Here is a 6980-nt window from a genome sequence, read left to right as displayed (position 1 = left end):
TATATTAATTTGAGTAATTGATATTTTTAATTTAAAAATAAAATTTAGTTAATAATTTATTATCGAGTTAGATATTCACCGATATGAGCAAATATCGGTACTTTTCGGTGAACTTAGCTTTGCTAACGCTTCATTGTATATCTTTTATTATTATGTTACTAATGTCATTTATATTAGTAACTCATATATATTATTACTTGTGTTTTAATATATCCATTTTTCATAGTTATTCATTTGAGATATTTATAACTTGAATTGCTGACTCAACAATTTAAGAACATGACATGTGTTTCCTAATGTGACACATGCCCCTATAACACATATAGTCACATTAATCTCATCCTTCCCTTTATTTTAACCGAAGCCAATAAAGGAAAAGAGAGAGAGCATGAGAAACTCCATGGAAGCCACAAACTTAAGGCGTTTGAATAAAAAATATAATCTGATAAAGTGTTCGTATCTTCTTTCTCTTCACATTGATGTTACTTTTGTTTAGTAGAAGTTGACGGTGACATAGCTCCCCTTTCCCTTGAATTCGGCCAATTAGAGTTCTAGGAGGCACAGACGATTTCTAACATTTTCTTCTTCAGCAACTCGGTCAAAAAGCTTCTCCAGAGATTTCGTTATTGTGATTTCTACACGGAAGTAGGGTTTGGTAACTTTATAATGATTAAATGTGAATCTTATAAGTAAATGTTGATTTGATTGATTATTATTGAGCGTAATTGAGTTTTATATTGAATTATTATTGAATTATTATTTTTTGCTTGAGATTTTGGGTCGGCTATGTATAAACAGCTAGTTGGGATATTTTGGTGATTTTTGGGCTGGAATATCGTTGAGAATAAATTATAAATCGGTGAGGTGTGATGATTGAGATTTACTTTTCAGAGATACATCGGCCAATTCAGGGGATGGTCGCACCGTAAGACAGAGGTTGCTTACAGAGGTTATCGATACATACATTGGCCAGAGAGAGCCTCACCTGTAAGACCAAGGTTGCTTACAAAGGCTATGTTTGCATACATCGGCTCAAGAGAGTCGCACCTGTAAGACAGAGGTTGCTTATAGAGGTTATGACACTGGAAACCAAACTCAGACAAAGGTTGCTGAGTTACATCGGGAGCGGGTCAAAACCGACAGATGAGCTCATTACGTGCGATAAGAATAGGCATGCATCATCCTTGTTTGCATATTTTGCATTTGGTTCGGTGTTGTAAATTGTTTGTGATTGTTTGAATGTGTTTGTGATTTTCTTTTCTTGTTAATTTGAACTTCTATGACTGGTTATTGTTCTGGGTCCTTGTGTTGGACTGTGAATCAAGTTGAGCTGTGATAATTTCGACTTAAATAACTACTCTGATCCTACTAAGAACTCCCCAATTCTTACCCCTATTTCCAACCCTTTCAGTTACAGGTATGAAGGTTTAGGGCGGAGCTACATGAGAATAGAAGATTATGTTTACGAGTTAAGCTATTAGATTTTATTTTTCCCTCGTCGTTTATTGTTTTTAGTTTTTAGAGGTGGTTCCGTGGTTTAAAATAAAGGATTTTTGTTTTCTTAATTAAAGGTTCAGTTCGTATTTGCAAAGGTTCAATATTAAATATAGTATGAAATTAAAAGAGTAGAGGTAGGTGACACCCGGACTTTTAGTGCGATCATGAGATGCTAAAAGTTAGGGTGTTACATTATGGTATCAAAGCAGTTCGTTCCTGTTAGAGCCTTGGGATTGGACTGACTATGCTTCATTGCATACTCTGATTGTCTGTTATGCGATAGGACTTGTCCTAATGACAAGAGTTAAGATCTTAGATGCATGACTGTCTATTGACTAATACTGTTAGTTGCCCGTTGCATTTCTCATGGTATTAAGTCTAGCCAACTTAATATTGATGATTTTTGTATATGGAAATACTAATAAATTATCATAGACAAAATAGAAGTAATAGGTTATGCGAATCACGGAACTTGGGAATGTTAGAAGTTAACTTTTAAGGATTCGTTTTGACGTATACTCTTTATTTATGTTGTGTGACTTGGTGTAATCTCTTCTTTCATTCTTTTCATTGGAATTCTTTGTTTTAGATTCTATCCTTAAAATGTGATTTGAATGTTTCTTTCAGTCGCACCTTATCATTCATGTATATCTTTGCCTGATTATGATCCTATCTGTTCACTTGAATTTTTTTGAATATTCATTCTTAACATTACCTGTATTATTCTTCGTGATTCCTATTTTCTTTTAGTAGAGTTTGAATTTATTTTATTATATCAATTTTCGAGGGTGAAAATTTTTGTAAGGTGTGTAGGATGTAACGACCCATATTTTTAGAAATATAAATATAAATAAGTTATAATTTATCTTAAAAATTGGAGTTTCTTATTTTTAGAAATTATTTTATTATAAGTAATTGAATTAATTTTATAACTGTTTGAATTCAATCAAATTTATATTCTTATATATATTTTTGTTATGATGAAATATTTTACAAAATTAAAACTATAATTTTAGTAATTTATAAATAATAAAAATTATATATATTTTTTAATTTGAGTAACTGATATTTTTAATTTAAAAATAAAATTTAGTTAATAATTTATTATCGAGTTAGATATCCACCGATATGAGTAAATATCGGTACTTTTCGGTGAACTTAGCTTTGCTAATGCTTCATCGTATATCTTTTATTATTATGTTACTAATGTCATTTGTATTATTAACTCATATATATTATTAATTGTGTTTTAATATATCCAGTTTTCATAGTTATCCATTTAAGATATTTATAACTTGAATCGCTGACTCAACAGTTTAAGAACATGACACGTGTCTCCTAATGTGACACATGCCCCTATAACACATATAATCACATTAATCTCATCCTTCCCTTCATTTTGACCGAAGCAAAGAAAGGAAAAGAGAGAGAGCACTAGAAACTCCATGGAAGCCTCAAATCTTCGGCATTCGATTTCTTGAGATTTGTAACTCCAATAAAAATTCTAATTCTATAAAAGTGTTCGTATCTTCTTCTTCTTCATGTTGACGTTACTTTTGTTCAGTAGAAGTTGACAGTGACATAGCTCCCCTTTCTCTTGAGTTCGGCTAATTAGAGTTCTAGGAGGCACAGACGAATTCTAATGTTTTCTTCTTCAGCAACTCGGTCAAAAAGCTTCTCCAGCGTTTTCGTTGTTGTGATTTCTATACGAAGGTTGAATTTGGTAATTTTATAATGATTAAATGTGAATTTTATAAGTAAATGTTGATTTGATTGATTATTGTTGAGGTTGATTGAGTTTTATATTGAATTATTGTTGTTTGCTTGAGATTTTGGGTCGGGTATATATAAACGGAAAGTTGGGATGTTTTGGTGATTTTTTTGCTGGAATATCGTTGAGAATAAAGTATAAATTGGTGAGAAGTAATGACTGAGATTTACTTTCTAGAGATACATCGGCCAATCCAGGGGATGGTCGCACCTGTAAGACAGAGGTTGCTTACAGAGGTTATCGATACATACATTGGCCAGAGAGAGCCTCACCTATAAGACCAAGGTTGCTTATAGAGGTTATGTTTGCAAACATTGGCTCAAGAGAGTTGCACCTGTAAGACAAAGGTTGCTTATAGAAGTTATAACACTTGAAACCAAACTCATACAAAGGTTGCTGAGTTACGTCGGGAGCGGGTCGAAACCAACAGATGAGCTCATTACCTGTGATAGGAATAGACATGCATCATCCTTGTTTGCATATTTTGCATTTGGTTTGGTGTTGTAAATTGTTTGTTATTGTTTAAGTGTGTTTGTGATTTTCTTTGCTTGTTAATATGAACTTCTATGACTGGTTATTGTTCTGGGTCCTTGTGTTGAACTATGATAATTCCGACTTAAATAACTATTCCGACCCTACTAAGAACCCCAGTTCTTACACCTTATTTCCATCCCTTTCAGTTACAGGTGTGAAGGTTTAAGGCAGAGCTACAGAAGCATAGAAGATTATGTTTACGAGTTAAGCTGTTAGATTTTATTTTTCCCTCATCGTTTATTATTTCTCCTTTGTGGTTCAATGGTTTAAAATAAAGGATTTTCATTTTCTTAATTAAAGGTTTTGGTTCGTATTTTCAAAAGCTCAATATTAAATAAATTTAGTATGGAATTAAAAGAGTAGAGGTAGGTGACACCCGGACTTTTAGTGCGATCATGAAGTGCTGAAAGTTAGGGTGTTACATGGAGAACTTTGGCTTATGATATTCAGTGATGAACCTTTTACTTATCTGGAACGCAAAATATTATCTTTAAAGTCGATGACAATCTTGAGAAAATGCATTAAGAGAAAGGAAAATGTACGATGTTCTTAGCATAGATAGAGGCCAACAAAAAATTTGAAGCAAGTCAAACTTTAACGTATGTTGAGTTTCCAAATGAATTTGTTTATAATAGAGAAGAAAGGAAATGATATCCACACAAGAGAGTATTTTATCGGGAGGTTAAACTATGTTCTACTGGGTATATGTGATATCTATTATATGAGAATTTTGTTAATTATTCAAAAATGTTCCACAACATATGATGAGTCTATTAGGACAGTTAATGGGATTATATATCTTAGCTTCCAAGATGCTTTTTATTTTATGGGACTACTGTGTGACGATAGAAAATTCATTGCAGCTATCGATATCTAATAGTATTAACAAACCAAATCGTATTTGAAATGAAACTTAGACATTATTGGCTAATGGGATACTATATATGAGGAGAAAAACATTGAAAAATCAAAGTATTTTACTATGTGGTAAATCATTATCACACGTAGGACTTTACTTGCTAAAATCAGTGTTCACCTATGGACAACTTTACGTTGCTTTGTCAAAAGTTAAGAATTGCAATGGTTTGAACATTCTAATTCTAGATGAAGATAGCAATCCAAACTCATCAACAACAAATGTCGTGTTCAACGAAGTTTTTAATTATATTTATATAAGAAAATAATATTTTCATTTTAGTAACATATTATGATTTACACTTTTGTACAAATATTTGCAGTAGATATAACTAATTTATTAACTATACTTTCAGATTTGAAATAAAATGTGTAACATGGAGCACAAAATCATATGCCAATTGCTTTTCTAATGAGGTTAGTAAAATACTAGGTTGTCGATAAATTTTCATTAGCCTTATAATATAAAGTTTAGTGTAAAATTGACATGCTACTATTACAGTTATATATGTTCTTATTTTTTTAGGTTTTTTTTCTTATGCCTCAAGAATATTATAGACTTTAAACTATTCTATTTGAATTTTACTTTGAATAAAGATAAAACAACATATTAAGTACGTTTATTATATAATGACGATGATAGTGTTATACTAAACTTGAGAAATTTATTATTATAAAATATTGTTTTTGATTTACCTTGTGAAATTAAAATGTAAGCCCATGCATTGCACGGGTTTAACACTAGTTATTATATATTTGTATATATATATATATAGTAATTCTAGAAGCCCGATAAAGGAATAAGCTCAAAAACAATGTTTGAAAAGCGCAAATCGTTCACACGAAGCTACAAGCATAAAAGTACAAGGTATAAATACAAGATAACAAGACATAAGTAGATATAAGAGTATAATAATCATAAGATACTAGCCTCAGCCCGTGGAGTTTAGGCCGACTAGTTATATACAGACATACAGAGTTTTGAAAGCTAAAACAGTATACAACATATCTCTCAAGGTAAGCCTCTAAGGCAAATAAAATAAAAAAAAGTGAGAGTACTAAACAAAAATAATAAAAAAAAACTCTAAATAGAAAATCAAGGTCCTCCGCTCTGTCACCATCTCGCTACTCACCGAGGTGGGTTCTGACTTGCATCTAAAAAATAACAACAGAATATAGTATGAGAACCAGAGGTTCTCAGTATGGTAACAGTGCCCAGTAATGTAAGATGAAAGACTCCGAAATGCCAGAGGCAATTCTAGAACTTCACATCAAGTATAAGATTCAAACTTAAAGCATAAATAAATCTAAAACCATAACTTTAAAACCATAAAGAAACAGGATATTCTATCCTAAGGAATTTCTAGACTAACATTCACACCGCTATCCCACAGCCTTCGCCAGCCTAACCGCCATGGGATCCCATCGCCACCGCCTACCAATCCTCCTTAATTCTAGTAGAAAACACAAGTAATTCATACAAGTAAAGCACAAGTAATTTTCAAGTATAGCAGGTAAATCAAGAAGCACTTAAGCATGTTATACAAATAGGTATATTATGCAAGTAAACAAAGCAAGAAACCATATAGAAGATGCACATGATGAATGTCTGCCCCATTGGCTGTGATATCACATTGTCGGTTTAACTGCCAACCCGACACATCCCCCTGAGATGTTGCCTTTTGATCACGAATAAAATGGGAACCCCCAGAGATATTGTGCCCAGTACACGGTCCAGGGATATAGTGCCTGCACACACTCTTGTGATTCCGAAAGGATGCGAGTGGGATACTCTGCCACAGACCTCACATCTCAATGTAAGCGGGACTAACCACTGCCCTTACGCCACCGCCGACCTTGACAGGCGGGATTAAGCTGCCGTCGCTGCTAGGCACATAGCGTCTCAACAATACCAGTATAAAACAATATTTCAATGATTCTTAGAAATCATTTTCAGTAAGGCCATCATTCCACTCCAATCCCTAGACCCGTCTCAAGCATCATCAAATCCTCAACTCCACAATTTCATCATACCAATTGTCTTTATAGTACTCTACCACTTCACTCAACTAATCCACCCTCAGTACTCTAAAATCCTAAGGCTCTGTCTTCTAAACTTTTTACCTGAAACTATCTAGTTAACTTACTTATGAAGCCTAAAAACAAGTTAAGACACCCTAGATAAGCTTTACGGAAATTCACAAGCTTGCCGAAAAGATAAAATGGTTAAAAATAAGTTTTTCATTGAGAAACAGGGCAGCGT

The sequence above is a fragment of the Arachis duranensis genome, chromosome 2 (assembly GCF_000817695.3).
Source record: "Arachis duranensis cultivar V14167 chromosome 2, aradu.V14167.gnm2.J7QH, whole genome shotgun sequence".
NCBI lineage: Eukaryota > Viridiplantae > Streptophyta > Magnoliopsida > Fabales > Fabaceae > Arachis > Arachis duranensis.
This window is presented reverse-complemented; position numbering follows the sequence as displayed.